This window comes from Anser brachyrhynchus (assembly GCF_964034855.1).
Source record: "Anser brachyrhynchus genome assembly, chromosome: 2".
NCBI lineage: Eukaryota > Metazoa > Chordata > Aves > Anseriformes > Anatidae > Anser > Anser brachyrhynchus.
Window position 1 is genome coordinate 68,044,649 of NC_137695.1, and position 27,618 is coordinate 68,072,266.

Consider the following 27,618-nt stretch of genomic DNA (forward strand, 5'->3'; position numbering starts at 1 on the left):
TCTGATTAGAATGACAGTGACTTGTATAATTCTCTACAGAGCTAGGGTTATAAAACTGCAGGATTTTGAATTTACTTTCTTAGAATATAATTGCTGCCAGAATTGTAGCTCCCTTGTTCCTAAATTAGCCGTAGCTTTGCTAAGAGTACATTCATGCTTCCTGAAGCTGGTACCAGATTAACACCCACATTGTTGGCAGACCCACAGAGAAAGGACCATATCTAGCTGCATTAGGGAGATTAGAAAGATGTATGCATCAGAAATATAAGACAGCAAGACTTTATTATCACAAGAGAAGGAAGAAAAATAGTGGTGCTAAGACAGCTTGTTCCCCCTGCTCTTCCTCTCTCTGGCTTAAAAAGTTCTCTGTTCTACAAAATCAACAGTGCAAAACAAGATATTTAAACTGTTCCATCTTCAGAAAAAGAAATCAAATTTAGAAATCGGCTGCAATTTTGCATTATTTCAGAACAACCCATTTGTTGGACTTGGTTAAAACTGCAGATGAAAATACCCAGCCACAAAAGAAAATATTTTGTGTGTAATGGCTCTGAAAATCCCCCCTATGCCTAGTCACATCCCACTGCTAGAGCAAGGACTGCCTTATCTAGCTGAACTGTCCATCCTTGAAGAGGATACTCTTCATGTATTCTTCTTCAAAGTCTATTTGAAATCCTGGTTCTACTTGCTTTGGAACCTCAGAACCTGTAAGAAACCCAAAGCACAGAGCATCCAAAGCATGGTTTCATGTGCTACTCTGGACACCACAGCCAAACAGGGGAACTTCCCAGCCGCTAACAAAACCCCAAAATCAGGGGAATAATGCATCCCATAGTTAAGCAAACACTCCCAGTTCAAGCAATTTGCAAGATCAGGGCCTCACAAGTCTATTTTTAACTCTGCTTGACCCATGTAAACTGGAATGTGCTACATTTATACCAAAACTAGGAGAGATTGCTTTGTGCAGAGATTTTTCTTCAAGAATAGTAAGGGTATAAAATCAATAGGCCCATCTTAGTGGCAGAAAGCCTCCTGTTATTGCCGTCTGGGTTATATCAACGTGAGATGATGAAAGTTAGCACTGCACATCACATGATATTTAGAGCTTCTTATATGTCAGCACAAAAGAAACGTCCACAACATTTTCTTTTACCCTTTTTCTATGAAACCAAATTCTAACTGCTGGAGACAAGGGAAAGCATCAACTTTTAAAACCTATTTATATGCATGCTCACTGTCCCATGGAGGAAAAAGTGTTTTCACAAAGATCACTGAACTGTTATTTAGACCCTTCTCCTCTCATCATCCAAGCAACTAACTTCAGGGCTAACTTGCAAATCACGGATATAATGAAAGGAGTTTTATGAATCACTTGGAGATGCACAGTTGCCCATCAGTTACTTTTCCACGTCTAAAAAATTTAAAACCCCGTGACCTTGCTACCATGTCATAAAGCCCAGACAAATAAGAGAGAGGATTAAATACTGTCATTATATACCTAATGCAATCACAGACTGTAACATCTTCTGAGACTAAAATTTTAATTAAGGCAGGCTGGCATTTCCACACCCCCACGACCCCCAAATCAGTGTTCCAGGGGAACAGCAGGTAAGGTCAAACAAAAAGCTTATGTGATAAAATTGCTTGAGAGCACTCCTAGGAGACCTGGCATTATTAACAAGAACATCAAGAAGGGCACAGTTGAACAGTTCAAATATAAATGGCTGTATTCATTTTGCTTTTCACGATCAACTGAAGAACCTGAGAGAGCTGTTTTTTGAGTAGAAATATATATTAATAGGCATCAAAATGAGCTTGAATAGATATAAATATAGATTTAAGGTTGGGGAAACATGTTAATTCTGTTTAAAATCTGGATCTATTCTTTTGATTCTCTACACAAAGGATTTCTAAATTATAGATCTTTAAGCACAACATGCTACTGCTAAGTGGCTTGATGCGGAAAATAAACCTGTTCTTGCTGAGAACCTAACATCATGTTATTACATGACCCTTTAATCACTTATTTTATTCTCTTTTCAATGTACTTTTCTTTCATGTTTGAAACCCTTTAGCACTGTTCCTGTTTTTTTTTTTTAAAAATTATTAAAAAAATATTTTCTCTTCTCCTTGAAGATAAATGAATGTACACCTCTATCAGACATGGTATGTACCTCAAAGCTTCTGTAAGACTCAGAAAATTCTATTTTTAAGACAAAATCCTTTTATCTCACTTCAGTAAAAATATAGAGGGAACAGCCAGCTGCAAGCCAAAATAATTGCAACACAATAATGCAGGGCTCCATTACAGCAGCATAATTCCGGTTAATCAGCTGATCCAGGATCTTGGCACTTACCCAGAGCCTGGAGCCTGACCTAAATGCATTAACCCAGACAAAGCATGTGCAGCTGTTTTGGTAATCTGAGGCTTCTGAATTTTATAGGAGACCAAAAAAAAAAAAAAGTCACTTATCCAGCAAATGACACAGGTGATATATAGAGAGGAGGAAAACATTTTATGCTGTTTAACTAAGCTAATCCACTGAGTTGCATGAACAGACTCAACAGCCTTTGGGAGATGGGCTTTGGAAAGAGCTTTCCTTTGGCCAGCACAATGAGCAAGGGTTTACCCTGGAGCAGCGTAGATGCCCAAAGCCTGCAGGGAGGGAGGTTACTGCAGGACCAGGAAAACATCATTTTGAGAGGTGTGAAGCCAAGCCATTGAAGGAATGTGCTATGGTCTGCTACTCAGTGCTAGTGACATCAAGGAGGTCCTGGAGGGCCCTATGGAAAAGCCAGGTTCAATTCCTCTGCCCTCAGCCCCTGCATGCCAATCCTGCTGACATTAATGAGAGCTAACAGGCTCACGGGCAGGCCAATACATCTTTGTAGAGACTTCCTGGGTTTCTCTTAAGAGCTTTGATGCTTAAAAAACATGCAAGTTTAGTCACAGCCATTACTGTGGCCATAAGTTGCTATACAGATGCAGTCTGTTGCACTTCCTCCTTACAGGATTTTTCAATAGCTAATTTACAACATAAGCGCAATTAAGAGCTAATATACAACTAACACCAATGTAAAAGCTCATTAACATTTAATAGCCACATTTCTTTAATATATGACATGCTGTAAGTCTTAACTCACACTAGAAAGTGTCACCTAGAGAGATGCCCTTGCCAGCAATGCATTACAGAGGGTCTTCATGTAAAATAACTACAGAACACTGTATTCAGGATTTTGCTGAATTCAGAGACACTGATTATAACATTATTAATATAAGTGTTCATATATTCTTGCAGAAAAGCTAAACTTACCTTGAAGCTAAGATTTAAAGTGAACTAGAAGGAAATTAAGTATATAATTAACTATTTTACCATTATTATTTTCTGAAAAAAGAACCAGTACAATAGCTGTGACTAAAAACTGCAAGAAAAAACTGATCTTTTCTCAACTCTCTACCCAGAAATCTGTATCCTGCAGACTTGCAAAATGTAACCTTTGTTATAAATTTTTCAATTACAATTTTCACATGTGGGTATTTTTCATGTGAAATGGTAACTTCCTTTAGTTCAGGGCAGGAATATAAACACTGTATCTGGTACGACCTTACACTTGGCCCTTATAAAAACATTCAAGCCCTTATAAAAAAACAAACAAACAAAAAAAAACACTGGCACCAACTTAACTCTTGGTATATACATACACATATCTACATACACACATATATTTATCTATTTCCAGCCAAAACCATCTACAGATGTGATTGACAGTGTTCAAGATATAGGAAGATAACAATAAATGTCCGAGTCACAAACCATCAGCTGGGTGAGGGGAATTGCTGCTCTCTGTGCTGTTGCAAACCAAAGCAGGAGGTGTTTAAGCCTCTGCATATACAGCGGGGCTGCAGGCACTATATACAGTCAGTGCAGCTCATGAGATTAACAGTACCCTGTGTAACAAACCCTTTATATATGTGTCTGTCTTTGCCTTCTGGTATATAAAGCAGTTCCTGGCCATATTCTAACTACTATTTGCAAATGCCTACCCATTGCTTTTGTTAGTAAACATTAAGAACTTTGTGCAATGGGACATCTAGCCACCCAAACAATGTGAGGTGAGTTCCCAAATACAAAAGCAGCAAGATCAGATTTGAAAAAAGGTCTAATGCATCCATGCAAGCTGTGAGCCCACAGATTCACTGAATTTCAGCAGGTTTATCCCTGCATTACATCAGTTTGATTTTCTGGATTGCCCCCAAATAAGTATCAGTTGGCCTAATCAAACTGTTGATTTTCCATGATCTATAACTTAGCTCTCAGTATTGCTGGAATATCTACACGTATAAGCCCATGGTGAACCTCCACCATGCCAGCCATTGTGCAAACTTCAAGGTATAGCTGTAGTCCCTGCACTGAAGATTGTGCGTTTCTGAATAGACAAGACAGATGGAGACTGAAAAATGAATGCCCAGGAGAATAAATTTGCCCAGAGAAAAACTGCAAGCCTCAGGCAGAACTGCATAAAACTCTCCAGGAAAATGCGCAAAAACTAAAAATATTTGTGTGCACTGCATTAGAAAGCATAGCTGCTTAAAGCCGCATCCCAAGCCTGGGCAGGATGCCACTCACCAGTGGTCATGGAGATGAATGTCCATGTCATCGTGTTGCTTCTGCCACTTTGCTTTCACATAGCTTCAGGTACAGACTCCTGCCTACAGCCTGTGTGCTGGAGAAAGTCTGCAGCATACTGGTGATGCACAGCTTACCATACTGTGCTGTGTTTTATTGAGGTCTGACCTGGATGAGGCACTGCTAACACCCTAAATGCTCCCTAAGAGTCTATGCTTTCACCCTCACAAGCTGGGCATTGCAGCTCAACTTCAAGGGAAGCTTTCATAAACCTTTCATATTAGGAGCACTCACCTGTAATATGGTGATTACACTGGCCCCTATACAGCAGAGCCCTTAAACATTTGCTTAACTTGTAAGCATGTGAGCGGATTTCTTGATTTCAGAGCCATGATTTACAGGCTTAAGAACACTTCTGGACTGAGGCCAGGGAACTCAGCTCCTTGAAGGAGGAAACTTCCAATGAGAGAGATACCAAAGTGTTTATTAACATTGTATTAGTAGCATCTTTTAAAAGGCTGCTGAGAAACTTGACCAGGTGGGTAACAATCAAAGGAAAAAGAAGTCCCATTCCAAAAAAATCCGGTTCTACAAGATAAGAAATCAAATAATTTCTCAACTCTCCCTTTGCACAGCCACTACTTAATCCAGAAGCTAAAAGGCAGGGGAAGATGAGACTGAGCCTGTATCCATGTGGCCCTGTGAACATATATGCACATATATGAAAGTGCCATTAGAATAAGCATTAGCTATGTACTAAGAGATATCGGCAAAAAATAAAATAAATTGCATCTAGGGAGGAGTCTACCAGGCATATAGGAACATGCACAGTGATCCCAGTCATCCATACCTTGCAAGCAAACCCCTCTAGTTTACTAGTAGATCTAAGTCCATTTTTCCTGTTTTTCATGCTTAATTCAAAAGAGCTCATAAGCAGATTGGGTCAGGGATTTTCTAATAAAGCAAGTGTTATCATTAAGACCCTCCATTTCCATTGTCCTCTTTACCCCTTGAAGTACAAGATAAAGTACATGTGCGTGTCTTCTATCACTCTTCTATGCATCAAGTCAATTCTGTATCACTGTGTAAATGTAAACACCTATTCCAATTCTGCCATATGTACGAAAGCAATACATCGGACATCTGCACTAAAACCAGGCTGTATCTCCCAAATAAACCCTTGTCTTGGAAGGAAACGAACAGCAAAATCTACAGATGTAGTCACCCCAATGCCTAGTTAGCTTCAGCCATGGCCATATTATTCATTTGATGAAGGAGGAGGGAGTAAGTGAATTAAAGCCAAACATGTCTGAAAAAGTAAAAACATTTCTTTTTGACATTCCTAATACAACTCTAACAATTTCCAAGACTTCAAAAACTGAGTTTAAAAAAAAAAAAAAAAGGAAAAGAAATGAAACAGTTTAATTGTCCACAAGCAATTTAAAGCTGGTCAGGCAGCTAAATCTGCAGAGCATGCTTATCGCCATATCACAGGAAAACATATTGTCAATTTTTGTGTTGGGTGGTCAGAACAACATGAACAATGTTAATAGAAAAAAAGGAGAGAATGCATGGTGTATGTAGACTTGCACCTTTTTCTTCTCTAAAATGGGTTTAGTGGCATTTATGAAAATGTAAGGATTAACACCTGAAGACAACTTCTCTGAATAACTAGGAAAAGAATAGATATGACCTTTGTCTCCACCTTTCACTGCAGAGCTCGTTAGTCAGTTGGATAACTCCTGCTATAGGCGGTCCAGCATTACCATTGCAAAAGAATATTTTGGTTAACCCAACAAATGCAACTGCTTGAGAAGGCCAATCTGCCAAGCAAAAATGTTGTGAAACCCACAGGATCAGCTCTGAGCCATATCTCTCCTCAAGATATCTCCAATTGTGCAATTCTAAAGTATGCAAAATTTACTTTCATTACCAAAAGAAAGCAAGCATAACAGAGTTTAAATGTAGAAAAGTCTCTGGAATATTTCTCCTTTGTCTGCTGTAGACCAATCTGGGGAGATGTCTGCTGTCAAAAATCACTGGGGCAGAGCTGCCATGGAGCATTGGTGAGTTATTTGCAAGGTCTGCAATTGTGATCGATGCTAGATGCTCAGAGCTATGGAAAAAGCGCAAACACCATAAACATACAGAGCGTTCAGCTCAGCATAAATACTGAAGATAACCTAGCTGTGTGGTCAAGGTGGGCTTCTGAGGCAGTAACAGCACTTTTTCTTGCATATATCATAAATATTGATAGCTTTTTGCTTGTTTAGGATATAATACAACCTGAGTGCATTACTTCTTTCTGTGTATTATCTGTAGAATAAGGTTTTAAGGGAAGAATTCTTCATGAGACATTCTGATGTCCAACAGTGCTGAAAAGTGGTATATACATATTAGATAAAGTCAGTGGAAAAATAACTGATCTCTGATATAACATAATATGGAAAGACCTTTGAGTACTAAATTTGCTAGGAGTTGCATGCAGAACTTTGCAAAATTTTTAGTTGGCTGAAGAACCCTACTTTGGTCCAAAAAAGCGTGTCCCCCAGGAGCACCTGCAAGGGCAGGGATGAATTCCCAGAGCCCAAAGACTGCCAATACTGGCAAGAAGGCAAGGAAGAGTCTACAGTAAGATTCATCTGTCTGAGCACTAGTCTTAGAATAAAGGCCTCTGCAAAATGTTGGGGCCAGCAAACCGATACAAATGTGCATTTTGAAATTAACCTGGAAAGGTTTTTGCAAAGGCTTTCCAATGTTTGCCAAGAGGCAACTGCCAGCTCCTGAGATTTAGCGGACATGGGAAAGAGGTATTCTATGGGAATAGCAGGTATATTAGTACTTTTTAACCAGAATTATTGTTGTACTCCACCCTCAGCTGCCCTGATCCTATGAAATGACCTACAAATATGGGTAGAGATACATATGCGTTCCTGTACATGCAATGACTAAAGTTAATGCAGCACCATCATCGAGGTCTACTTTAGGCTAAAATATTTGTCTCCTGCTTATGTGATCTGAATGGCGTAACTGGTTTCATATACTTCTCACATGGCTGCTCAGTCAAACCACAAAGCAGCTGACAGAAATGTTTCTCCAGCTTAGATTTACAGTATGTATTTCTGAAGTGATAGTTGATGTGCCTAGCCAATCTGCAGAAAATGTCTGTGTAGCAAAAATTTTTGAAAAGAGAAAATCACAGAATCTGTAAACACATCTGCAGAATGTTAAGTAACTAGCTCTCATTCTGAGTGTAAACCTGGAGAATAAACACTAAAGTCTGTAATTGGAAAAGGACAAATGTAAGTCATACTCAGACTACTCCTCACGAGGTATTCAATCTACAGCTACAAAGTTTCCTTACAGTAGCACCACTGTTCAACTTTAAACAATTAGCATAACTTCTTCACACTAAAAAGCAGATTAATATTCACAATTTTCACTAATATATCTGCAGCCAATAAATAACTTTTTAAATTATAAACACTGACTACTTTATAGATCGTGTTTTCATATTCTGAAATGAGCTACCACATCAATTATGAGAAAGCAGAAAGCAACACCCCCCCACCTCCATAGGAGCCACCATGGCAAATTGTTTCATAAAGCTTCACTGGCATTTTAGGCATGTCCATAAAAAGAAGATGTTTGGTTGCTTGTCCTGGAAACATCATACTTAATGCCAGAACATCCTGAGAAAAAAAGAGCTATGGAGATCTTCTTGCTGCAAGGAGCTTCCGAAGAGCAGCAAGGTCCTGCACCAGACACAGGTGACGCTCATATCTACCACTTTGGCAGGAGAAGAAAATGCCAGATGAGCTTGTATCTGTCCAGAGCTTACACTGACATTACCAGAACCTGTGTTGTAGGGAGGCCAAGCAGCTGGATCGGAGCATCCCATCTATCAGCCTGGGAGTGGGAGAGCAGGCAGATGGCACAAACACACCTGGTCTTGCCCAGGAGAGCATGTCTGGATGCTGAGGCACAATGTTCCCTCTCTCCAGCCCATGCCTGAGCCAGGGCACCACATCGCAGCTCCAGCAATCCTTCTGCTGCTCACACTCCCTGATGCTTTCTGATTCAAAAAGTTTCCCAGATGAAGGAATTAATGATGCTTTTGGCATAATTAACTACCTGCGACTTCCCCATTTCACTATTCTACAGGGCTCAGGTAGGAAAGCTTATCTGCAACCACTTTCTGGATTCGAGGAAGTTCTTTTTTATTATTTTTAAATCCCAGACAATTGACTAGTATGGTGGGTATTCTGCACAGATAGCAAATAAGCTCCATGAAGCAGGAAGGTTCCTGCACTTCCCCACTGTTCTACTCACTGCGGAGACCACATCCCTGGATCTCTATGTGGATGTTCTTCCTGCTACATGGCCAAGTGGGAGGAGAAATGTACACAAGCCAAAAAATAAAGCTCTCCCTGCTGCACTGAACTGCATAAAAGAATGAAAATGAACTGAATTAAAAACTGAATTAAAAAGTCTACAAGTGTTCTTAAAGCTAATTAATAATAAAGAGATAATGATGGTAATTAAAAAACTTCCCATAAAAATGCTGTTTTCTTTATAAGGCAATGCAAAGTTTCCATTAAAAAAAAAAAAAAGGAAAGAATTCAGGGCCACTCAAATTCATTTGATAAAATAAGTTATGATGCATTATGCATTACAATTTACACAAAAGTCCAGCATAGTATCAAGACTATGAAGATATCATTTTGTGCTGGCAAGTGATAGAACTGCTCATAGTGACAGTTGTGATTTATTGAAGCAATTCAAATACACTTTGAAAGTACATTAGCTTCGCCTCTGCCCACAAAGGGTGCATTTTAGCAGGGTAGGCCACACCAGTGATAAATTACATACCAGCAAGAAGTGAAGGCAATTGGCAACATCGGATGCCCAAAGGCCCCTGAATTACTGCGATAACATGGTTTTCATGATAATACCTCACATGCAATGGCATCTAAGCGCCTAGAGAAACATATCAAAGCTGTATTTTTGTTGGCTTTTTGGAAGATAACATTACAACAGTGAGAAAGGCTAGGGCTTCCCAGCTAAAGTTAACATTTACAAATTGGCTCTGGAAAAACATTTGGCACAGTAAGTCACAGTTTAGATGCTACCTTTTACACAGAAGCTGGAAAATAATGTCTTTTGCTTCCAGGCTGTAGACACTGAAACAAGCCACCAGCTCCAGGCCCACAGGCTGCAGTTACCATACCTGCTGCAAGGCTTTGGTAAAGTGTCCCAACTGCTGCCATGATTTAGCTGTGCTGATATCAAGAACAGAATGGGGAACATACAAGATTGTGGTCACCACATACGCGCTGGCACCTGCATCACCATTTCTGTGAAGGAATAAAGTTACTGGGCATACATGTTCCCTGCTCACATAAGTTCAAACCTGCAGCAAGAGCCAGGCTCTCCCCGTGGCTCAGAGTAGCACTGAAAAAGGAGCATGGAGACAGCACAGCGCCAAAGTGTCCTCCCACAGCAAGGTCTTACTACTGTAAAAATGTCAAAAAATATTTTAGTGTGAGACATTCTGGGCTAAATTCTACTTTAGAATTCATTAGAATTCATTAGCATAGGCCAGACCGAGACTGACTTCACAGTCAACCTGGACTTCAGAAGTTATCCTTTCAAAAGTATTATGTCCCTAGATCATGCCATACATAGCCACCCGGCAGACTCTTCTTGTGATATCAGGAAAAGTTTAATTACTTATAGCTGCATCCAGTTGGTACAGTACCCCCATTTTGAAACACTAGGAAACAGACCTCTGTGTATTTACAGCTCCTAAATTAACAGCAACAAAAGAAAATAATGACTTGCTCAAAGTAGTTACATCTTGCTGTAGACCAAAATAAGTTTATCAGCAATTATACAGTGTCGGCTTTTCTCCAAAAGATAAAGCCCATTTAACAAAATTAGTTTCTGCTGGAGGTTTTTTTGTTGTTGTTGTTGTTTTTTTTAATCTATTCAATCTAAAACATTCCCTTGGTAAATGATAATCAATATTTATTTCTATAATACCCGTTACTGTATAACCTGAGGACCTCAGACATACTGCATATTTACAGAATCAGTTCATGTAACTTAGAGAGTTGGTCATTTCTTGAATTTATACCAGTAAATGCTTGAGAAAATTGTGTTTCTGCACGTAGTCTCCATACGAAAAATGCTCCAGTGACCCTGTTACTGAAATGGTATTAAATGCCTATATACAGATTGATACTTTAAAAGTAAGCTGGGTAAACACTTTCGCTAAAGATGGAGAATGGAAGAAGATGCAAAAGTGGCAGAACCTAGTAGTATTTTCCTATTTTTCCTATATTATATGGGAAAGTTTCCTATATTATATGGGAAAGAAGATCTCAAAACCTTTTTGAACCTGTCCCCTTATCTATTTTTGTAGCTCTGATTTAATGATTAGAGGAAAGAACATTAACATTTTTTCCTTGAATTTAAATTCTTGGTAGTACAGAAATTACAGCACAGTGCATGTTATTGTTTCCATTTATTTATGGCTCTGAAGCACCATCATTCTTTAGAAACATTTGTAGGAATTGAATTGATTGTATGTTAAGTGTTATTCTTAATAGTTTTTTCATTGCTAGCTAATAGAAATATGGATTCAACATTATTTTAAGCTCAACACAGTGTAAAAGAGTTTACTACACTGTAATTATGATTTTTTTTACACCAGTTTATAGAAGTATAAGGCAGAAATAGAATTCTTCATGCAAGGGAAAAGAAGAGGAGCATTTCTGTTTCTTCAGTAACAGCAGTTTGAATATCAGAAGTTGTAACAAGTCCTTCCTCCTCTTTTTCTTTTCTAAAGACTTCAGATATACATTTGCTAAATAAATAATGGAACCAGTTTGCAGCATCCCTTACCAACAGACCACAAACGTTGTGCCAAGTTTTTACCTCTGAGCAGTGGAAGGATTCTCCCCTCTGTACTGTAAATTGGGCAGGAAGAAGCAGTAACCACCACAGCCTGACTTGGTTGTCAGTTACAGAAGAATCAAGAATACACTTCCCTACCCCACAACTTACAGATGCTTGCCATTCTGAAGCAATGAAACAACCCTCAAAGTACTGTAGTAATCTGGGTGGCAAAAGTGACCAGAAAATGTTTATTTTTATGCCTCCCACACCATCTAACAGAGACAGTTTCTGAGGCCTCCAAGACCTCATGGTTACAGAATGCACAGTTCAATATGCAGAAATCAGAAATGGCAATGCAAAAGTAGCCCCTGCAATCTTAATTCCAGCAATATAGGCATACATGAATTAGATGTAGTATTTAATTACATAATCACCATATATACTGCAACAGAATTTGCCCTGCAAATTGCTGAAGTGCTCTCCAGCAGAATTTCTCATCTTCATATTTCCTACATTATGAAAAGCAGGAGGACTTCAAAATGGATTTGAGCATGACAGCTTACTTCACCTCAGCCCTTACATAATGCTAGACATTCACATGCACAGATAAATCGGTATACATTGCTGGCAACTTTCTCCAGATGGATCCGTTGTGAGCTGGGGGGAAAATCCCATGAGAACTACACTGCGTAGGCAAAGTGTGAATTTCAAAAGATTAAGACTCAATAAAATCTGCATCTGCTTTTGCTGGGACACTTAAAACAGTAGTCTTCACTGAGAGCTATCTTCTTGTCAAATGTTAGCCTACTTTGAGGAGTGCTGGCTCTTGAAGCTGCACGTTTTCTTTCCTCCTTTTTTAATTATACAAGGAAGAACATACCTGCCCACATGTTCTCATACTCAGAAGTATTTCTTTTGTGGGTCTTTTATTAATCTTATAAAGGATGCTCATCTTAAGAAAGAAATAGGTTGACACAAATCACACTGAAAAACAATAGAACAAAAAAGCTCCACACAAATTTATCTGGTCATGGGGTCATCCCAAAGAACAGATGTTGAAGATTTTAAGAAATTAGCCACTGATTAGTTGGGATCAGAATACATTCTGCTGTCTCTTATGAAGCAGCTGTTGCTCTTCTCTGTTCATGCTCCTGCATCAGATTAGAAAAAACAAACAAACAAACAAACAAAAACTTCTACAGGCAAGCATTTTTAAAAACACGTAAGCGAGTCCTACTGAGCAAGATAGGGCTAACATTCCTGAAATGATTACCTGAACAGGAATGGAGGAATGAATACGAGTATGTACTTCACTGCAGACGAAGAAGGGACAAGTCAATGGAGACAGCTGGCTTTCATGTGAAAGCAGCTGTACTAGGAGGACTATTTCAACAAACCTTGCCTAGTTCACCTTTCTTTCTATTATACAGTGACTGTTTTAAACCTCACAAAATTGTTTTCGGAAAAAAAAATATCTGAAGAACTTTTGAGCTACTGGAAATTAGAAGTTCCCCATGTTCATGCAACAAGGGGCAACTCTTGGGGCCAACAGGATTCTTCTCACAGATGGCAGCAGCCCATGGGCTGCATTTCTAGTATGACAGATACAGTGAGTTGTATAAGAAGCCAGTATTTAGCAAAAAAAGGTTTTAAAAAGGACAGATTCAGTATCTTCTTTCTCATACCATCCTTCTTTAGACACTAGAAAGCAATAGATAATACTGGGATAGCCACCCATTGAGCAAAGGTAAAAATTCAGCTGACAAATTCCCTCCAAATGCTTTTAATATCTTCATTTGCAGGAAGACTAAGGCAGTTCCTTAAGGTGCACTCACACCTGATGAGTGAAACCTCACTCCTTAAGGCACCTCACAGGTGTACTTGACTTGTTTCTCTTTTCAGCATCCAGGAAATCCTACCCTCTCTAACCTGCAAGCTGTATGGACTTTGGACTAAACAATGGATAGCTGGGAGTCCTCCTTTAATTTCCATAAATAACTAAATAAAAATCCCAGATCCAAATTGCTGAACACAAAGATGAATGAGGTACTATTGAATTTACTGAAGTTGAGTCAGAAATTAACCGCTAGCATATCTTCCAGCATCCCTCCTGTTCCACCACCAGCATAGTGTGTATGGTGAAGTCCTACCTCTCAGTGCAACTGGTCTGTCACCAACACAATACGTATGAAAACCAGGCTAGATCACATTTTTAATGACAAAACCTTACTGAGATTTTCAAATTACTACAGTGTTATAAAAACAGGGTTATCACTTCTTTTACCTCCAGATTAAATATCTCCAGACCAAACATCTCCAGATCTAAAGATTTTGAAAACATTAACAAAAAAGTTAATGCTCCTGTAAAATGGATATCCAACATAAGGTTCCGACTTTCACTTTTGTGCTTTGTAAACTAACACCACATCACTACTGAAAGGAAGAAAAGAGAGAGAATATGCAAAATCATTTAAAGTGCTATCAGAACTGTTTTGGTTTTCCGGTCCATTTTTTGTGCCATTTTTTATTCTTCCTTCATCTCAGCCTTCTTTTATGGCACTCAATAGCTACCACTGGTATATTAAAACTTCAACAATCCTACAAAAAATATGAAATATGGGATTTCTTTTCAAAGCCCATGACACTCTCACTCAGTAAAGCATCCCAATGGGATTGCTACACAGCAATACAACCACTTGCCTCACTGGAGACTCAGACCTTTTCTCTCTCATTTTCTATTTGACGGATGTACTGGGTCTGTTCATTTACAGGAGAAAACTCAGGAAAAGAGTTCTTGCTGATTAATTATGGCCTGCTCAGAAATGGCATTTTGCTAGTCAATTAGAAACAACCCTGTAAGGCAAATCATTTCCATGTGCCCACACCTGTTTCTCCAATAAATCATATCACTCTATATTTACACAATAGGCCATATTATTGCACAAATGAGCTGTCTAATGCATTCCAAATGCCACTGCAAACTCATATAACATTAATCAGGACTGAGCAGAAGGAGCAGACAAATCATCAGACTAATTGTGCCCTCCTCCAGGCTTCAAATTGGACAGAAAACTGATTTTGTTTTGAGGACTGAAAAGACTCAGCCCTACCACACACTGCTAACCTGACTACAACTCTTAATAGAAATGAATAGCTCTGTACTTCCATTTTCTCCATTATAACATGGCAAGTAAATACTCCAAGAAGGGGGAAAAAAGGGGTGAGGGGGAAATACCATTTGTACAAGCTACAGTTTGTTTTATTAAGTTCTGTCAAATTGATGCATACCCTGTCAGCTTTTTTAGCAATTTGATTAGCCTCAAATTTGCAGAGAGGAAACAAGGAGTGTATGTGCAATTATGCATTACATTTATATTTTACATTTTATGAAACTAAAAAAATCTCCTCAGTTTAGTTTGTAATAGATCTATAGCTTGCTCTGAGCACCTGGACATAATGCATAAAAGCAGTTGAGCTTTTATCACTGCAAAGTTTCTACCATGGAAGTATAAATGATTTACTGCAGACACATGGTGTCTCCATGAAGTTAGTGGAACCAGTATGCAGACTCAACAGGAGTTTGGGCAATGCCCTACAAACCCACAGCTAGTTATGTTTCCCAGGAACATCTGTTGCTCTTTATAATGCAAGACCATATTTCTAGAGACAGAGAAGGGTGATTCAGAGAAAAGCAGAATATTTGTATTATTGCACTTAGGAATATTTTCTTCCTTGCTGTAACCCTTACAGACTCAAAAAAAAAAAAAAGCTGCAAAATTTCACTCTCAGGAAAAATTACTGGCTTATTTGTGGAGTCAGAGAGAAACACGCATATATGCATTTATAAACACAGTGTATTAAGACTGAAAATTGTTAACCTCACTGCTCTCCCAGAACTGTAAGCCGAGAGGTTTGGCTTTTGGTTTAGGCTCTAAGCCTAAAGATGTGAAGAATCCTATTGTGGTAGCACTTTTCTTTAAACAATGATAAGTATATATCCTGAAGCATCTCACATGAAGCACATCTGTGTGCTATGGAAACAAGAAGTATTGTTATTACCGCTGACTGAAGGTCAGTAAGATCATAGCAGGCACAAAAATGGCAACTACAGCATGAGGGTTCAGTTTTTCTTTTTCAACACAAGAATTAAGGGACTGCAAATGAAGTCTATCAGAGAGTAGCTCCAAGGAAAATAACCCTAAAGGATGGAATTCTTCAGACAGAATGCAGCTAAGCTATAAAATGTCTTCCCATGAAGTACTGTGGATACTAGAAAACGTACAAAGGCTCAAAAAAGCAACTGGGCAAATTCACAGGAAAATATCTACTGAGGGCTACTAAGTATGGAGACAAGTACTTCAGCAGCAAACTGCTCATAACTGGGAAGGTTTCTAAAGAAATGTGACCATGTGCTTGATAGTTCTGCTATTCTGCAAAACTGCTGCTATTTCTGTCACTGTTGAAGAAAAAAGTATTAGGCCTTTTCCCCTCATCTGTTATGTCTGTTCTTATTTTTCATTCAACAACAGTTGCTTTTCCTTCCTTCATATTATTTAGGAAGTAGTCACAGCAAGTCAAAAACTACACCTGGCATCCACTAACAAGCTACACGAGGCACTGTGACGTGGACACACTCAGTATCTGCTAGCAGCAGAGCCCTCCCAATAGCATGCACAAGTGCTGCTCCACTTGGTATTGAGGTTATCCAGTTCCCGGCTTGGAACTCGTGGGCGTGAGATATGAGCATCTACTGAGGAGCGCAATGCTAAAGATGCTGCAGAGTGCAATGCTGGGATGTCTATCAATGCTACCTTAACATCAGTGAAAGACAGAAACAAACACTAAAGACTGCAATCTGGGGGCTTGGGGTGGGGGTGGAGGATGCTTAGGGATTTTTTGTAAACAAAGCACTTTGCAGGGTGTTTTCTTGAGCAAGGACAACAGACAAGCACTATTTTTGATAACAATCAAACAGAAACAGTACAGCCTGTGGAAGAAACTGTTAGGAAGTTTCTTGTGGCTTCACATTTTTATGGAGCTAACCAAGAGCTTGAACAGATCTTGTCCAGTGTGCCAGTAAGTAGAAACACAGTTGGAGTAGAAAAGAGATCTTTTACTTCCTTTTCCATTTTTTTCCCCCCACATCCTTTGCCTCTACTTATCAAAGCACCCTTGACATAGCTCCATGACAAACTGGTGACCTATGGCATATATGCTTCATCGATACTTTTGTTGCCCAACTTTCATTGAGTTGGTAGAAAAGCCCCAAGGTGAAGCAAGATTAGCAGTGCTACTTTGAGATGCATAAGGGAGCTGTAAGGAACAGCAGTGTGGTAGCTGCACGGGCAGGAGAGAGGCTGCAAAAAAAAGTATCTCTGACTTGTAATGACAAACCTTCAGTCTCCTTAGCAGCTCACCAGAACAGAGTAAAAACTTCATATAACATGGTATCACTGAAAATTTAATGGAATGCAGCACAGATGATATGGTGCCCTGCGTCAAGAGCAGAAGATTATTTGAAAGGCGTTAGACATGCATACACCTTAGACATCACTTTCTCTCTCCATAACACAAACCCTATCATCACAGGCTCTACATGAGCTATAGTTGAGAGAGCACAATAGCATTTCCCTATGCCAGCACTGCAATACAAATAACATAGTTCATGATTTGGTGATAGGTTGGGTACAGAAGGTGCTTTGTAAAACCCAGTTCCACTCTTTTACACACAAATCAGAGACAAATTCACATTTTGTAGAAAAAAGGACAGCAGGAAACCTAATTCAGATTTCTAATTCCTCTATTACATGATATAATTCTATTTCACCAAATTACTTTTGCTTTGCAATGTAGATGCTTTTATAATTATTTATTGCCCAGCTCAAGGTTAAGTGAAGGAACAGTCTCAACTGAGATCCTGTTTAAGCCCTTATTTTTCACAATGTGCTACAAAAGATTAATTGCTTTGTATTTCTCCAATGAAGACAGAATTAAAATTGCCATTTGATCCAAACTATTAACACAGCAGTCATTTTGAAGTAGCACATTGCTGTTTATAATTTATATATTTCCCCTCTTTCATGTATTCTTTATACTTGGCAACTTTAAAAATTGAATTTGGGGAGGTTCCTTTGTAGGATCTGTAAAAATCCAGTCTTTTGCATTTCTACAGACTCAGTACCTGATGAAAGGTAGCGCCCAACAATAAGCTAACTGGAAATTCAACAATGTTGTGCATATGTTATTGAAGATGTTCTGCTTTTATCAGCAAGCTACTTGGAAGCCCCAAGGACAGTGCTGAAGCATATAAATTGTTTTGATAATACAGGCTGACAAAAAGAGCAAGGATACATAAATATAGCCTAAATATCTGCTTGCTCAGAACAGGTTGCTTTTTTTTTTTTTTTGAAGTAATGCCACAGGACCAAGATCTTTCAGAGATGCTTTATGTTAACATATTTTGTGTTGTCTGAGTCATTTATAACTGGACATGGGCTGAAGATAAATATATATATAGCCTAAATAATTGCTTGCTCAGAAATGGCTGCATTTTTGAAGTAACTTCTTCAGGCTAAGATGTTTCAATGAGGGACTTAATTTTAACATAATGTGTGTTGCCTAAGTCATGTAAAATTGGGTGGGACCAACAGTAAATAATATATTCTTGTGCTTTCTTTACTTAGATTTCTATCACATTTGTGTTATCCAGACATATGGACCATTAAGACTCAGTCCTGCCACACTGATGTGAAAGCTCAGCCTCTTTTTTTTTTTTCTTTTCACTAAATAGTCACAGCAAACTGATACAGAAATGACCAGCAACACACAGAAGACCACTGTTATATGCAGGGCAAGTTCACTCACTCACTATGGTTGTGGGTTTCCTACATACATGGAAGGCCATGACTAAAGATGATGAAAAAATTCAAAGACTTGCGAAAAAAAATCTCTTCACATTGATATACATGGTTCTGTGCACAAAAGGCTCTCAACACTAGCTGTAGCCTTGAGTATGATAATTGTTATTGCACAGATTGGCCTCTTTTCCTTTCCTTAAGCACTAGTGTGATGGTAGACAAAAGATTATATTTTATGGAGACAGTAGGATCCTTGGCACTGCACTGAAAATAAAATTTAAATTAAACACAAAAATGGAGAAGGAGAGTCAGGGATAAAATATTTATAATCTTAGCCCCTTTAGATAAACCAGGATAAAAGCTCATTTAACTTCTCATTATTCAGGTAAGGTTGGCTTAGAGATTCGAACTTCTACACTATAGAAATTTCTAGGTTAAAAAGAGCATTTTGTAAAAATGAATTTCATTTCAGCATATTAAGTAATGTACTATTTGTCTCTCCATCCTGAAAATAACATTTCTGATGAGGATATAGTCACGTCTCACTACCAGCACATAAGCAGAAACAGAGACAGAATGTCTGAGCAGTATCAACCAACTTCTACTTCGCAAAGGCTGTGTTAGTTCTGGAGTGAATTAACATAAAATGACTTGTATTCATAGCTAGGTCTCAAGACTGGCAGCAAAGGCTGAGTAAAGAATCACCACTTTCCTTTCTCAATCTACATCCTATTAGCCAAGAGGGAATCATCAACAGAGTCTGCAGCAAGAAAATATGAGTTTATCCTTATTGTTCATAATGATAAATGCCAGAGATACCCACTGGAAGTGAAACCTCAGCAGGGACCATGTATCACTAGTAATAACAGAAATAATTAAGCTGTTGTTAGAACCAGACACTCAGACAGCAAATTCAATTTTTTTATTTTGTGTCCAATAACAATGACAGCTACCAGCCATCATGCATTACAATTAGCTCATGCTGCAAGAATGCTCTCTGCTCTGGTGTGTAATGAGCAAACTGCAGAGGAGAACAGGACCTGAGGAAGAGGTGAAGAACTGCTGGGAGAGGCAGCACATATCCTCGCCTGTTGCTAAGGAAACTGGCTCCTGCCTTTGGGAATACTCTGAAGGGCTGCCTCATTCACACAGCCACGGTATGAACCTTATTTCCCATCACTTGCAATTACCACAATCATTTAACAATGCATGCAGTCTATGTATCTAATGGTGGCAAATCAAAATGAACAAGTCCTTACGATCGCAGAGGGCCAATGTTCTTGCAGCCAGCTTATGCAAACAGTAACTGACTGTAACAAAGGTAGAACAAAATTCAGGTAAAGGCACTTTTTATATATCAAGGCTGGTCAGCAAAACACTGCTTCAGTTTCTGGGATATCATTCTTGAGTTCCTCTGGTCCATGACCTTTCTTCCAGGCAGCTCACACTCACACACATCTCCTTCCTCAGTTCTCCCATCTAAAAAAGTATCCTGTTCTGTTAAATTTTACAGCTATAAAATGTTTCAATTTTTTTACAGCCTCAATCAATAGCAACCATAAGTCTCCCCTCTCCTCTGCAGTGCAGACCTCTGCTGTACACCTGGAGTATTCCTTCAGTCATTACCTTATACCCCAAAGCCCTGCTACATTTCTCCATCCTGTTGCATGCTTTCATCTGTGGGAAAGTTGCAGAAAATTTGAGCCCCACAGCCTAGAGACCTACCATGGGCAGCATGCCTGAAGCAGAGCTAGAGCTGTCCTCTGCTACCCCAGACAGCCCTTCTAGCATTTCTGTCAGTGGTGGGGCTCCACTTGTTCTAGCAATGGCAAGAGGGTTTCAGAAAATAAAAAAATATATGAAAAGATGAAATTTTCTTTGCACTACAGGGCTACAATATAAACCTCTCAATTACTTGCTGCTGGAAATTTCCATTGCAAGAAGTGGGAGCACTGTGCACTGATCAAACACAGAATTAGAAATAGAGATTATACATGACTTTCCGGCAAAGGAAAGACAGAAATACAAAGATTCTTTGTACACATTGTTGAATACCTCAGAGCATTCCCTACATCTTAACATGGCATCTACAATTTTTACAAGGGATATTTCAATGTCCTATCCACTGCACAATACTACCAGAAATCTTTTCTCTCTGATTGCTCCTGTACATTAACAAGTATGACATTAATACATATTAATTCACTAAAAACTATGTATATCTTATTCTGAAACTCTAGCAATGTTGTTAGAAATTACTTGGATTTTAATTAGAGCTAGAGAAGTTGAACAAAAGTTGAGAAGCTTTGAAAGAAAACCCCCAAAATGTCTGTCTTAAGATTCTTATGGCTCAAGTCTAACAGAGTTCTCTTCCCTCAGTATTTGCCCTCTTTTGGTGTGAATGCTGAATAAATGAGTCCTTTGAAAAGAAACAAAGCTTTTCAAAAAAAATTATTCTGCCTTTTAATTTCAAAAATCTCATACACTAGAGGGAGTGTAGGTAGTAGTATTAATTCTGCTACTAATTTCAATTATAGTTACTCTGCAAGGCTAAATGTTTCTTGATTATTGGACCAGCATTATTGCTTAATGTCAGAAGGGCAACATGACTTTGTGTTTCTAAGACTAGAAATTTAAACATTTGTAAGCTTCAGTCCTGGTTAAGCCAGTCACCTTATGAAAAAAAAAATGAAATATTTCTTCAGAGTCTCCTTCACCTACCTAAAGAAAGTACTGTAAGAAGGACAGAGAATGCCCCTGAATTACAGAGATCCTGGTGATAATTTCCCCATCAGTGAACAATGTGGGTTAAGACCCTCTTGGGCCAACCAAAGCATGTAGGTTTCTCCTGCCAAGGGAATGCCTAAATTTTAAGGTTTGGTTCCAGTTTAAGTTAAAGGAGGAGGTCTCCTTCTTCTCCAGATGTGATTTAAGTGCTCCCTTTCCCTCTTCCCCCTACCCCCCCAAAAACAAACAAACAAAAAAACCCCCACAACAACAGCCAACAACAATAACAAAAACCATAACACAAGCCTGAGCCCCAAGGTTTGCTACAGACACTTTCCACAACACACCTGCCTGAAATAAGTCCTTGTGGCAGCTGGCAGGAGGAGTGCTTAGCTCTGCATCGCAGATGGTCATAGTCTGAGATGCTCACTGGTGTCAACATGGAAGCACTTGTAGGTACAGGCAGAAAGGCAACTCTAACTTAACCATAAAATACTTAGACAAAAACTATCTGTATGGATCACTTCAAGATCACAAGCTTGAGCCTTGTCCTCCTAGAGCAATTGCTGCAAACTCTTCCTTGATCTGGCCCTACCATTTAATAAAATGCTGTGCAATTTCAAAGCCTTACGCCAATGTTACTGGCACAACACTTAAGTGTCTAAAACTGTAGGGCTACGTCCATCCTGTTCCTGTCATGACCCTTAATATGAGAGAGACAACCCCTGGAATGCTTTTCAGGATAAGCAGTATCTGCTGAAAAACAGAGCATTTGCATTTCTGGTTATTAAACACAGATGGACACCTTCAGTACAAATTTGTTTCAATAGTGCAATAAACAATTACTGCTGGAAAAACAATTTCTTTAGATAATTAGATACTTAAATTTGAAGTTGTTTATGTTTATATAAGCACAGAAATTATAGATGGAATTATGCAAACAAATCTATCGTGGACCATGAGCTCCTATCAGGCTGCTAATGAAGGTAGAAAGCTGCAATCCTTCTTTATAAGGTTCTGTAATGACCATGATAACAAACCAATCTTTCTTTTAGTGCTGCGTATTACCCTTCCCCATTTTTTTTTCCTTCTCATTATCGGTTTAGAGTGACATATGCTTTCAGAAGACGAAGAGGATGAAAGAGACTTGAAGATAACACTCTTCAATTACACTGACACCTAAATTATTAAATTAAGCAAAAATTCAGTATTTCATTGTCAATTTGACTCTGATTTGTAGTTAAGCAAATTTATGCATTCTGTTAAGGTACATTTTGTCTTTGCTTAAAATTTGTTTTGGAGATGCATTAGAGAGACAATTACCTCTTTTTCCTTTCTGAAAGCTGTAAAAGCTAGTAATAGAGTCTTCCATCAGAAATATTACTTTTCCTCCATGACAAACGTTTGCTGTTTACATGATATTTATGGCACTTACTAAGAAGGGACTCCGTATCTGGGCAGTATTCAGACACATACTTTCCTCACACATTATCTTCCTTTTGTCAAAGGTGAAATTGAATGAACACAACGAACTACTCTGCTTTTAGGAAAGAGCAGAGATTTCCTGTGCAATCTGAACGTGCCAGTGCTATCTGAACAATGAAACAAGTTATAATGTAAACATTCATTGATTCTCAAACATATGAGAAATCCTAAAACCACTATATTGATTGCAGGAATTATAGACCAGCCAATTATGGTGAAAACAAACTAATTTTCTCTGGATATATGAGTGTAAACTTTTGGCTGGACGATATTTCAACCAAATACTACAGATCTTAGCTTTAATTTCCTCAGAAGATGATCTTCACTACTGATGGAAAACACATGCCACACATTTTTGCCTTACAACTATGCAATAAATCAAGGAAACTGCCTTTTAGAACTATAGTCCAAACAAGAATCTAAACATGATTTTTCCACAGAATTTCTATTGCACTCAGAAATTATCTGGAATGCATGAGACAGGCATACAATAATGAAGTAGAGTGGGAAAAAATCATGTAATTTGTTGCAGCTTGCTCATTTCTGAACAGCAATAACAGTTATATATCCCAAAGTAATACTCATGTACTTATGCAGCTCATCTTTATGAAGCACTTAAAAGATGAAAAATCCTGTAAGTGCAGAGCACTTACTACAATGAGAGTAAATAGACACACAGACATAAAATAGCCCATTACTGATTTCTTCTACCATAGTAAAATGTAAATCAATACTGTCTTATCAATATCTCTTTAAAAAAAGAAAAAAGAAAAACAGCCATAAAAACTAGGATTGAAAGCTTTCAAAACTACCAACATAGAAATAACTGCTGAAAATGGAAATACTTACTCATGATGTTAGAGGTGTGATTTATAGAGTACAGCGACATGAGAATACAGAGATAGTATATAATTCTGAGTGGTTATAGTACTGTGCATTGCTCAGTATGTTAAGTATCACCTGTTATAACAGGCAGAAATGAGTAACGGCAACATACCCAAATACTCTGAGAAAGGAGCACAATGCTTTTGAGAACAGTCATCTGAGAAAAGCCTAAGAATCCACCTAATGTGTCCTATGCATGCCATGGTGTGACAGATACTGTCTAGAACCCAACCCCAGCTCAGTAACAACACCTGGAAAAACTGTGCAGTGCACAAGACTGGACACAAGAATGGTACAGAAGCAGCACAATGAAGAAGAGCTACAATGGTATGTCTCCAAGTGAAATAAAAGCATTTCTGTTTACAGGCTATGCCACCACATCAAACACCCCATTTTTGTCTGGGTCCTGAAAAGAAACAAATGTAATTCAAATGGAAAAGGTTTCTATAAAATCTTCATGGACAACAGATTTTGTCCCAAGCTTCTGCCAGAAATGTGTCAACTATGTTCTTATACAAACCCCTGCTTGAAAAAGAAAAAAAAAAAGTAAATACACAGAAAAGTTCTCATCCTTCTCTCCAAATGATTTATTGCTGTCAGAGCTCTAAACTAATTTTAGGTGAGCTCATCTTTTTTTCTGCCCTGGAGCCATTTTAACTTAATATTGCTCTCCTTCCAGAACCATGAGAGAATACAGACTCCCTTAGCCACTACAGATGCTGTACTGACATTTTACTTCATCTGCTTGCTGTAAAAGTCATCAATATCACTCTGCTCCTGCAGAGACCTTTTCTAAGAAAAATGAAAACAAATTGCTTGGCATTAGATCAAACTTTGACCTCTGCAACCCAAAGTGGGAAAACCAAAATCTGAACTCCTTGCTGATGCAAGGAGTTGAAAGCTTGCAAGAGCTCCTCTGAGCAGGCAAACTTTATTTTACTAAAATCATTGTCTAAGCTTTTCCAGGCTGATGCTGCCTCCCTGTTCACACCTCCATGGGAGCCGCTGGGCAGGTATGGGCAGCCAGCATGGGCTCCTGTGGGCTTGCCTGCGCTGCAGCTGTCTTCTCTCCACAGCAGCAGCGAGCAGCACCAGGTCTTCAGGGAAACCATTTCTGCACTCATCTTTTCCATCTGCCTCATTCCCAGCTGTTGCCCCTTTCCATCCTCAATATTCTTGACCTGCACTCTCTTTTACAGGCTCTATTCTCCTTAACGTCTCCATTCTCCTGCCCCTAGTTATCTCTGGCACAAGCACAGCCTGCTTTGTGCCATCCTGGAGCACGGTTGGGAAAAAACAGTCTCAAAAACTCTGTGATTGCTGTTTTCCAGTCAAGTACAAGTTTCTAGGAAGGTCTAGAAGTGTTTCTCTTTACTTTTTTTTTTTTCTGTCCTGGTTTCTGAAGGAAAAAATATTTGTGTTTACCCTGCCAGACTTCCTTGAATAACCCTCATAGTAACTGCTGCAGTGCCAAAACACCATCTCCTGCCCAGCAAGAAGTTAGTGGGTGTGAGTGGGAGCTGAGAGTGTGGCATCAAAGGGGTACTGAAAGAGATGAGGATTTTTGCAGGTTGGACTGAGGCCACAAGGCACATGGAGCAAAACGTGTGGGGAGGCTGACAGGATGTGTGATGGGAAGAAAAGTAGATTCTGTGACACTGGGCAGAAAACTACCTGAAATCATCACCAAATCACTCCTTTGGTGTCTCAGTGTTCACAGTGAACATCCTGCAGCAAGTCTGTAGCATAAATAATATGCTTTCCTATAATTTCTTTATTTTTATATAAGTTATACAATGCTTTGGAAAGCTAATTATTTTCCAAATGCCAAGGTATGTAGTGGTACATAAATTCAAAATGATCATTCCACATTCTTCCAAGTGACTGACTATGACCATGAACATTACAACCTAAACAGTCCACAGACCCAAGGTGCTCCTGACATTCTCCAATTCCTGTCCCAGCAACAGTTTTTGACATTGCAATGTTGTATTGGTTCAGCTAAAACATTATTTATACTCAATAACTTCATTGACTCTGGTCAAAATTGCAAGTTAAGTGCTTGCAAACAGAAGAGGGGGGGGCAGGGGGAGGGGGAATGGGACTGAACAAAACACCAGAAATGAAGGATGAAATTCACTTTGCTGTAGAAGGTGTAGTTCCTCTTCTTGGAGGTATGGGGCTGTGTTGGGCCCCATCAGCAGCCACAACCTGATGGGACATGGAGAATAACATCTCCATTCTGGTACACCTACTACAAGGTGATCCAACTCAGGAGTCTATCCTCATGACTTCACCCTTGCACCATACCTCAAGAAAGACAACCTGCAGGAACCTCCAAACTGCTTCCTGGCATGCCTATCACATGCTCAGACAAGGGTTATTTGAAAGGATTTATCTGAGTCCAAAGGAATAAAGCAGCTTGAGGAATTTGTTCCCAGTCAAGTCTCAAGATCTGAGAACAGCTAAATGCTTACAATGACCACAGCAGGGAGTCTAAATCATAGTCACAATGTTTTCATTTTGAAACTAGATAAGAATAATGTTTCCAACCGAGCAGGTAACTGAAAGAACAAATTGCAGGAAAACACCGATGCTCTAGAGATTTTACAGTCTCCTTGACTAATATTTTCCAAACATATGTGGAAAATGATGCAGTAAACACAGAAACAAAATTAGTATTTGCATCTTTGCACTGTCTGCACTCAAACATAATGGCTACCGTGCTACTATGTATCTTTAAAATTATGACTTCCTCAAGATTAAATAGCTGAATTGTCTCCAGAACATCACTTAAGTATTTCAGACCATCTTTTTTGCACTTCATTTACCATAATCCCCACTATGCTATCGATGTAGCATTAAACTGATAAATATGCTTTTATAATAACACAGCAGAGCCAGATGTCTTATAAATTGATTTGCACTTAGGTTCAAAGATCCAGTATACTGAGGTAATAAATATGGTGCCAGACTGCAAGGCAGAAGAAGCTAGAAGAGACAGATGACCTTTGTGCAATATCTCACCTCCTTCTCTCTCAGGAATGTAGAAATACAAAGTTATGAAAGCAGATGCTGTTAGCCACCACTGACACTGACCAGACCAACATCAATTTTATTAAAGCACAGATCAGCATTTTTATTTTTTTTAAGTAATCAATTGCTTAGTTATAGCTGTTTGTTGTGTCTTTGCTTTCCTGCCCGCCTGAGAGAACATGAACAAAATTGCCAGCAGTTACATTACAAAGACAGGGTGACAGGCTGCATGACCCCATAAGTCTTGTTCCCTTCTTCTGTCTGGGCTCTTGATTTGCATCTTAAAAGGTTTTCCTATCAATGCCTTTGCAGGGAACCTGCTTTGCCATTCAGAAGACTTTCTGTCAAACCCAGACAGAAAGATGAATGCTTTATCCTACCCAGCATGTCTGTAATTGCAAGCCCTACTGGTAAACAACACCCCCTCCTTGGGGTTACTGTTTGAGACACTGTATGATGGAAGGTGTGCTCTAAAGGAATACCCAACCAACAACTTAAACAAAACCCTCCAAAACCAAATGAGCTGTTTATTCACCAGAAATGCAAGGATCCTTTCACAAGCACAGCCCTTACCCTCCCCAACATGCAGCCGCACAACTCTATGCCCCTCTTACTCTGGTGTCATCAGGAGTGGCATGCCACAGCAGGAAAAGAGACCGGTTCACTGTGAGACCTGCTACTCACTCTCTTACAGTGTAACGGCCCCCCTTCCAGCCGCACATCCCTGCGGGTACTGGTCCCTCCAGCCGCCAACCACATGGGCCACCGCACGGCTCCCCAGGCTCAGGTAAAGCAGAAGGGGGTGGAGCACAACAATGACAAAACACAGCACCAGCCCGGTCTACAGTGCTGCAAACCTCTGGCACAGAGCTGAAACATGTCTTGTTTTACAAATGACTGTGGAGTTTGCATGATGAAGGACAAAACTGAATGTAGTTGGCTTGACTGCTCATGTTCTCTGTGTGCCTGTTATGTGGAGCACTGACACTGAGGACATGGCACTGCATGCAGGACAGCAGTGGTGGAGAATGCAATCTCCATTCTTCCACTGCTTGGTACCTCCAAGCAGTTTCCAATCTTCAATTTTCACCATATTT

At 39.2% G+C, this 27,618-nt stretch overlaps 1 protein-coding gene and 2 long non-coding RNA genes across 27 annotated transcripts in view; 1 reads left to right on the top strand and 2 right to left on the bottom strand.

The window, feature by feature from the left end:
- The window catches only part of LOC308189113, a 443,217-nt gene that overhangs the window by 246,286 nt on the left and 169,313 nt on the right, over positions 1-27,618 (top strand). The window lies entirely within an intron of this gene.
- The window catches only part of ARPP21 (cAMP regulated phosphoprotein 21), a 212,429-nt gene that overhangs the window by 9,531 nt on the left and 175,280 nt on the right, over positions 1-27,618 (bottom strand). The gene's annotated exons all lie outside the window — the stretch shown is intronic.
- Positions 6,021-27,129, bottom strand: LOC308189119. Its single transcript, XR_013946031.1, has 2 exons — positions 9,501-27,129; positions 6,021-9,071 (listed from the first exon to the last, which is right to left on the bottom strand). It is a non-coding gene; the product is annotated as an uncharacterized lncRNA (long non-coding RNA).